This window comes from Buteo buteo, chromosome 14, assembly GCF_964188355.1.
Source record: "Buteo buteo chromosome 14, bButBut1.hap1.1, whole genome shotgun sequence".
Taxonomy (NCBI): domain Eukaryota; kingdom Metazoa; phylum Chordata; class Aves; order Accipitriformes; family Accipitridae; genus Buteo; species Buteo buteo.
In genome coordinates this window covers 30,061,535-30,070,352 of record NC_134184.1, presented here as the reverse complement: position 1 = coordinate 30,070,352, position 8,818 = coordinate 30,061,535, and the positions used below count along the sequence as shown (strand labels likewise).

Sequence of the window (8,818 nt, the reverse complement as noted above, 5' to 3'; positions counted from 1 at the left end):
CTTTTGCAACGTTTCTTTCCCTAATACCCAATCAGACTTTTCTTTGATGCAACTTTTGTTTAGTTTCTACAACAGAGTCATCCTTGATTCCTTTATAATCATTGTGAAGAACCAAATTTTAGGCCCCTGCAGTTTCTCACCTCTTTTAGGGTGGGATAAATGGCAAGTTTCAAACGAGGAGTGCCCAATCTTTCCCCGCTGGTGAGACAGGCTCCCCTCGTGCGTGCTGCTGCCCTTCTGCTACCAGTTACTCTGGGCTGCGGACACCCCCTCCAGCTGCCGTGCCCACTGGAGAGACAACTAACCCTTTCTCAGCCGTGGTTGTCCACGTGGAAAGCTAGAACAGCTTTTCTCGACAGAGCAGGAGTAGACCCACTTTTAGGGGGAGGAAGAGGAGCTGGTTGCCTTCATCTGCTCCACCTGCAGCTCCCATGTTTGGGGGCTGCCCGCTCATGCCCAGCCCCACCTCGGTGCCCGGGCGCTTGGCGTAGATGACTATGGAAGGGCCCTTCTCCTCTTCAGCATGTAAATTAAGACAGAAATGACAATGTGCATTTTTTTTTTTTTTTTTTTCCCCTCAGCGTGTAGCTGCAGTATTTGTGTTATTGGAAAGCCGGTGGCTCTCTGTGGAGGTGTCCTGCATCCCAGGATAAAAGGCAAAAGCGTACGGGGGGCTGGTGGGAGCAGTGGGGAGCGGCGCGTTTGAGGAACATGGATGAAATAATCCTCAAGCAATTAATTTATTTAGGAATGACAAAAAAGCCAGCAGGTGATTCTTTAGTTCTCTGACAGGGACAATAATCTTTTGGATATAAAAAATGCGTTCAGGAAAAGCTTTTTAAGTTGGCTCCATCAGAATTTTTTCAATGGAGTGTTTTTGACGGAAGATACTGATTCGTTGAAATGAAAAGGGTTACAAAAAAATAGTCAAAAAACACTACAAAAAGGTCACAGTTCTGTAGAAGAAAAATAGAAAAGGAATGCTTTCAATTCATAAATTGTTCATTTTTTAAAAAATCTGGAATTTCACACCGATATGTTTAATGTTATGTAATTTAATGTTCTGTAGGGTTTTTTTTTAACATTATGGCTGACATGTCGTGAAATCATCACAGTGCATAATAACATCTTATCATTTCTAGCTCAGAGTGTTGCCTGTTTGTTGTAGTGAAACAGTTTGGCACCTGATCAAAGTGTCTCCTGCCTGTCTTGTAAAAAAAATAATGTCAAACTTCCATTACAACACAGACAGGAGACACTTTGATCTAGGAAAGAAAATATGTTAGTGTTTACTAAGTGGCAGATGGCTTTAATAGTTTTAAAATGAAACAGAATAAAAAAATAGTAAGATATTCTTATATAATATGTAGCACTAATGAAATGCCATGAAATTATTTGAAAAAAACCCACAAACCCAACCCAAACCACAGAGAAAAAGTGAAGCGAAAGTAGGAAAGAGCGTTTCTAGAGAGTGACTTTTTTTGTGGTGGGGGTCTTTCCTTTGCCATTCGCTTTTGACCAGCCTAGGTTTGCCGGGCGCTGAGCACGCTGCGGCTGGGATGGGGGCACGGAGCCAGGAGGGCTGGGAGCTGAGAACGCCTGGCTTGTATAAAAAAAGAGAGATGAGGTTGACCAGTCCAACGAGAATGACTCCTTTGTTGTCGCCGTTGGCTTGTTTAACATCCGCCCCAAAATTTCAAATGAGCAAGAGCGTATTTGGGGTGAATACATTTCTTAAACACAAATGAAACCCAGAAGAGCTGCTCGGTCTGGAGCATAAACTTGAGATGCTTAACTGTGGTACCTGGGGGTCTGTTCCAGGAATCAGCGTGCTGACTCAAACCATCAGGCACCGGCTATTTGGGAAGCGGGTGCCAACGTCATGCTGGTGTGCGTAAGCATTCGTTTGTAATAATAATAATATTTTTAAAAGTTCCAGCGTCAAACAGAATCGCATGATATTATGCACACGGCGTACGGCATCCAGAAATAAACACACAGATAGTCAGCACACAAAGACACCCCGGCGAGAGCGGGGGGAAATCAGCAGATCAGCTCTGCGCCAGCTTACCAATATGGTTAAAATCAGTATAAAAGCAAAGTCGTCCTTTTCTGTGGCAGCTCCCTGCCGTTAGGTAGGTTGGTAAAAGCCCAGTGAGGGTTCCCATTCCCCTCTGATAACTCATCCTGCCCTATTTTAACTGTTTTCTAATAATGTGAACCCATCACCGCTGATACAGCAACAGCTGCGATGGCGGGTACCCGCGTCCCACAAGCGCTGGACGCGTGCGGGCATCATACTGGTGTCCCAGCACAGGCTCCCAGCTGCACAGGCATCTGCCAAATGGAAAAGCAGCTGACTGCCGGCCTTCCCGCATCAGACTGTGGCGAGTCCCCCAAAAAGACACGAGGTGGCCAGAAATGCGTTGGCATTTAGGCCGTCAAAGCCGGGGGTGTTCGAGCCCGAGGCACGGCTGCGACATGGAGGCAGACCCCACGTCCCGGCGGCTCTGGCACAGGGATCGCAACCTCTTTTTTCCTGGAAAATCCCGCAGGAGGGTGAGGAGCTGCATAGATGCTGTAGGCACGGCACCCCAGTGTTCTTCCTTCCCTCGAGTGTCTGCACCCGCGGGGTGAAGCAGCCGATGCCCCCGCCGCCTTTTGGAGGTTAAAGGGGTAATTTGGGAGTGGTGGGAGCCCTCCTACTGAAAAGGCAGCAGCTTTCCACCGTGTTCTTCCTAACACGTCTCCGCGTGCTTGCGGAAAGCAAGCCCGTGGCGCGGGAAGGGTTACTGCAGGAGGAAGCACTGGGGAAGAGGAAAGACAGATTTCAAGCCCCGAGTCAGCCAAAAAGCTGAAATCGTAGGAAGCTGCGCTGAAAAGAAGAAAAAAAAAACCAAGAAAAAGAAAGGGAGATTTGAATAGATCCAAGCCTGCTGAGGGGGATAAAGAAGGAGAAGAACACTGCAGGCATGAAACCCTTCCAGCTGCTTCCCACAGACCCAGCATGGCAAATTTGTCACAGGAAATAAAGTGGAGAAGGGGAGTGAGATGGCCCAAGGCAAGGAGGGCACATGGAAGGATGCTTTCATCCCCCAGAGAGGCCGGAGGGCTGAGCTCACCTCCACACGCAGGTCTGTGGCCAGCACCAGATTTTGGGTGCTCTCAGAGACCCACGGCGGGAATGTGGATGGGGTTGGATGGGGAAATGTCCCCTGATGACCGGCAAAAAATTGCATTAACTCTGCCCCCAACCTGCTAAAGGTGAAGCGGGGAGAAGCTGCGAGAAGAGTGGGTACTGGTTGCTTGGGCTGCCTCCTGCAGCACCCAAACGTGCTGCACCTTCTGCAGACCTCTGGGGGAAGGATGCTCTCAGCCCGTGATGCTGCAAGACCTCCCTTTGTGCAACAGATGAATTGGCAAAAAAAAAAAAAAAAAAATAGGGAAAGAGAGAAGTCACTGGGTTCCTCAATTAGCTTCAGTTCATGGAAATGAGCTTTAGTCTCCCATCGCTGCGCAGGCAGATGAGGACACCTTCAGCAGCGGTGATATTGCGCATCCCCGGCATGCTTTTTACTCCCGGGGAACTCTGCAAACCTTAATTTAACCCTGAGTGGGATATACAGGTTATAGCTGTAGATATTTAACAATCAGCTCGAGCCGGGCAGGTCACCCCGCTTCCTCGATAGCCAGTGGGAAGGAGGAGACACCTCCCTCCAGACCTGGATCGTGTTGCCTCCGGATGGGACACGTTGCCCCTCGCGCTGACCCGCAGCAGTGCCGGGGCTGGTGCTCGGGCAGGGATGCTGCACGTCGGGATGCCTCGGAGGAGGAACCCCCCCGGTCCGCTCACGCCAGCGCCGCGAGACGCCATCCAGTCTCCCATCCCCTCGGCGGCTCCAGCCACCAGTTAACCCCAGCCGAGCATCGCCCGTCCTGGGTGCCGTTGGCTTCTGCTGGCTGTAGAAGCAAATTAATGAAGAAGGAGGGGAAGAATGATGCTGCATCCTCACGTCCAGGTGATGCCAGGGCTTGCTCTGTCTAGGAGATGAAGTAGCTATCGAGAAGGTACGCTTTCCAATGTGGCATAGCCTGTTCGGAGTCTCCGTTTGGGAAGGTCATCAGTCATGCGTGGAGGGAAGGTAATGTCGCATCCTGCAACATTACCTGGAGCTGTGAACACAAACCCTTGCCCAGCCCCTGGGGATGGGGAGCAGTTACCAGCGGGGCAAATGTTAGGTTAAATGTCGTGGCATTGTGGAGAAAAACATTGGGAAGTGAAATGCTGGCTGGTGCCATAGGAAAGAGGGTTTACACGTAAAAGCTGAGGTTAATGAAGCTGTGGAGGCCAACCTGAGATGCAGTTTTGACTTTTAGCATTTAGGAAAGGCGTACAAAAACTAGCTCAAGTACATAGAAGGCAGACACGGACCTGTGTGTGTAACTCCTGGGGTTGCTAAGGGTCCTCCCTGGGAAGAAGTGAGCGGGGAGAGGATGGGAACAGCTTTAGTGACTTTGAGGTAAAGGCTGAGCGGTGGGGAGAAGTCACCCGCCGAGGTGAAGCCGTCTGGGCTTGCACAGAGCTCGACGAGCGACTCGGAAACAGCTTCTGCCAGCAGGAAGCGTTTGCTTAAACATGGGCCCCCCGGCCTCTTTTTGTCAAGAACAAAGTCAGAGTTTCTGAGAGCCAGCACTAAACCCGGGTCATTATCAGCGCTGTGTTTTCAAGATGGATCTCCAGATAATGAAACTAATTCTGTTTCTCAGGCAAAATTTCCGTGCAATTTGCTGACGGCTGAGCGCAAACAAGGAACACCGCTCGGGGTTCAATACTACAAATGTTTTCGCTCAGAAATCAATCCGTCGATCGAGGAGATCGTTTACTGCTAGAAAAAATTGTGTTTTCTCCCAAATCCAGCTGCGAGCTTTAGAAGATGAGGCTACCTAGTCAGCCGTGCGCTGTTGACTTGCTCTCGGTCACAACACGCTTCGGCTCCCTCGCTCCCTGCCTCCTCCTCCTCAGCCTCCAGGTGCTCTGGGACAGATTTTGTGCCATTTGTTCTTATGGGGCTGGTTTGATGTGACGAACGTGTGGGGAGGGAAAGCAGGAGGCAGCGTTTGTGCTGTCTGCCCAAGGATGCTTGAAACGGCCGGGTACCTTGTCACGGCAAGGAACAACTGTTTGGAGATAAGGATAACATATCAGTTATGTCTAAGCAGCTGTTTATCTTTTTCTCTTTTAATCTTTTCCCTCTTAGTTAAAGGTTACAGAGCCAAAAAGCCACAGAAGCCCAAGTATGGCTGTTGTTAAAGGTCAGGACCAAGTACCAAACCCAGCTTGGCCGGACTTTGTTGAACCCGTGCAATTCTGGAAGGCTGCAAGGAGAGCGCCTTACAAAATGATTTGTACCAGCACCCTTGTCCTGGTATAAAAACGTCATGTCGGGATGTATCTAGCATGACCGCTGGAGCCTGTGAAAAACAAATGCCTTCAAAATGCACTTCAAGGCTCGTGAAAGCTTGAGGGGGTTTGAAGGACCTCTAGGTACCGGCAGAGCACGGTGCAGCGCAGGGACCGGCAGCTCACAGCCCCCCAGGAGCCCCATCCCTCCCTGGCGAGCTGGCCCAGTTCATCCCAGTTAGAAGTCTCTGACAAGTTGTAACCTAAAATCAAACCGCAAGAGCAGATTTTTTTTCACCTTGGGCTTACCCGAAGGTCTTCTCTTGAGGGTTGCTAAAGCTGTTTCGGATGGCAGCAGTGGCAGTCGCTACCCTCCCACCCCAGATGCCAACGTGCAGCCCATGAGAAAAGACCCCAACCAGCACCCCCACACTGCCCAGTGTACCAGGGACCCAGCAAGACTCCCACCAGCATCCAGACACACTTGTTAGCAAGACTCGGCGGCAGTTAAATAATGAACGCTGAAAGTTTGGGGAGCAAAAAGAGGTAGCAAAAAGAACTTTTTTTGCATTTTCCAGAGCTTTTTTCTAAGCCACAAGGACAAGTTTCAGGCGAATCCACACCAGGCTGGTGGCTGCTTTCCATCTTCCAGCTCAGCCCCTTGTGTCCCCTCCCTGCCCACCCTTTGGAAGCACGTTCATACCTGGTCCGTGGACAACAAAACCAAAGAGAGCCAGCAGCTGGGTCCTACAGGGGACTTCTCCTCCTGTGGCCTCGAAAATATGGGTGGGGAGAGGGGAAAAAGAAGATTTAGGTAGTTAGAGCTCTGCTCTTTAGCCCTGCTAGCTCATGCAAAAAACAGTCGCAGAAAGACAAGATAAGGAACTGTGTGGTTTCAATTTCTAACCTCAACCAGCAAACGCTCCTCAAAAACAGTTTACTATGTGGTCACGTTGCTTCGAAGAAAGGATAAGGAGCCCAACTGAAAAAAACCACACAAGGTAGTAATTGGAAAATAGTATTTAGTCACAGAGGAGCTGTAAATAAAATAGAGGATGCTCCGAGAACTGAAAGATTCAACAGCCCCATAGCATTTCTCTCCCAGGAGGTTTCTTCTTCTTTTTTTCTCTTGTTGAGATGCCTCAGTCACTATTGATGCAGGCACCCCCTCCCAACAACCAGCTAAATTTTTACCCCCCCAAACTCCCATTAAACCAGATGCTTTTCAGCATGTGCCAGGAATATCGTTCTGTGAAATGTGCTAAGATATTGCAACTTCTATTCAGTTTATTTCCAGTCAGTACAATGAAGCAGCGCGAGGCAGGGCTCTAGGGCTGGGGAACAACATGGAAAGGAGAAGTTCATTAATTTATAGTAATTTTGGACTCCTGAGTTTCATTTTCATGTGTACCGCTAGCACGGTAGTCACAGAACAGGTTGAAGATTTAAAAAAACCCAAAAACAGTTAAATACCGATATGTTAGCTACAGCACTTACAGCTTCATAGAAAAAACAGATGTGGTCTAAATGCAGATGTTGCCAGGAGTGAAATAATGGCTGACATATACTGATAATTACTCATTAGACTTGTTCAATGGATAGAGTTTAGTAACGGTGGAGTAAAGGCTCTGTAACAGGCTGACTCTTTCCCCCTGCCCCGGCTCAGAAAAGTAACTGAATTTCCACTTTGGCTTCCCTTTTCTCTTCCTTTTCCTTTCCATTTTTAATTTCAGCACCGTTAACGCCAGCCCTCCCATCCTCTCCCCCCACCCTGCCTACCCACCCCGCGGAGGCAGGCGCACCGGGGAGGGGGGGAAATTTGGCAGCCCCACCGGTTGTACCCCATCCCCGAAACATCTGCTGAGCAGAGATTGGGGTTCAGAGCCATCAACCCCAGGGGTCTCATCCACATCGGTCCCCCTCCCACCCGGGGCAATGCCCCCGCTCGGCACCGAGCGTGACAACCGAGCTTCAAACGCTATTTTGGGGCGGAAAGTGCAAAATCCCGCTAACCGGCACAACGCAAGCGTCTGCCTTGACCCGAAGGGTGAGACCCGGAGCGACGTGGGGCTGCGGGCAGAGGAGGCACCGGAGCAGCAACCGGGAATCCCAGGCTGTTTATACCACGAGCCGTAACTCCTGCCGTTCGTCACGGGCGCTGCGAGCGGAAGCGCTGCTTCACACATCAACAAGTGGCAGGGGCGAAAGAGAAAAACAGATTGACTTGATTTAAAGTAAACACGAAAGGAAAAAAAAAAAAAATCCAACCAAACCCTCATTTCTTGTTATCAGAAAGGCACTGGGCTGTAGAAACAGTGCGTTTTAAATTAGCTTCTAATAGTTGAGGTTTTTTGGAAGAAAAGCAAATCTACCAGTTTTTCCTAAGGACTGGAAAACATCAAGAGCCGTAACGTATTTTCTTTTAAAGTCCATCTTCAGAGACTCGAGGGTGATTCAACAGTAAAGCTGGATTGTGGCCAAGCGTAGCTGAAGAGGAGTCCCACTTCCAAGGCGGAGTGGGTCGCTCCGCTCCTGGCCACCCAAAAATCCTGGCTAAGGGTCTCCCTCCTTCCCCTTGGGACACCCAAAAATCACCTCTTGCCTTCCTGGGGAAGCTGCACCGCTCGGATGGAGGGAAGGGAAAGGAATACAGCCGCACTTTGCTTTCCACCTATCTCCTTTTGTTGGTGGATTTAGACCGAGGAATTGCTGTAAATGAGTTTTAAATAAAGGCAGGCTAGGCTTAAACTAAAAGCCCTCATCATAAGCCGGCTTTTGGCTATTGATAGCTTCAGCAGCCCAGACACTGGTGGGTGGTGGCTGGGTGGACCCGACACCGGTGGAACGGAGCCGGAGCCCAGGCAGAGCCACCGCAGCCGTGGAGGGGAGATTTCGTTGCCCTTTGGCCACAAAGCCACCACTCCCCTGAGCCATCTGTATATAGAGACGTACGTACACACTCGCACGGGTATTTTATTTTTTTTTTTTTTGCAGGGTGGGGTCTGACGCTTCCTCTACTGGTTTCACTGGGGCAGATGCACGCTTTGCAACGAGCAGGCAGGTTTTTGCCTCCCTCTTGAAGAAGGGAAAAAGAAACCCTGCCTGCTCTGCGCCCTGGGGGACCATACCTGAGGTGTCCCCCCAAAAGCCCCACTAATGCCCCTACCACCCCCCACAGCACCCCAGCATCACTTTACCAGGGCTGGGCTACTTTTCCCCTCCTGTGCTTTTTGCTTGCCATCCAGATCCACTGTTTGACCATCACTGCTTTCTTATTTCATATATATATATATATAAAAATTAATTGTAAGTAGATATACACATGTCATTCTCTATATATTTATTATATATGTTTTGTTGTGTATAATTCTATCACACATACTTTTTTTTTTTTCTGTAGGAGTGTTGTGCAGCTGG

General features: G+C 49.5%; 1 long non-coding RNA gene across 1 annotated transcript; it reads right to left on the bottom strand.

The window, feature by feature from the left end:
* Window positions 1-675: 675 nt before the first annotated feature.
* Window positions 676-7,768, bottom strand: LOC142039532 (uncharacterized). Its single transcript, XR_012652923.1, has 3 exons — window positions 7,415-7,768; window positions 6,105-6,383; window positions 676-5,178 (listed from the first exon to the last, which is right to left on the bottom strand). It is a non-coding gene; the product is annotated as an uncharacterized LOC142039532 (long non-coding RNA).
* Window positions 7,769-8,818: the final 1,050 nt, after the last annotated feature.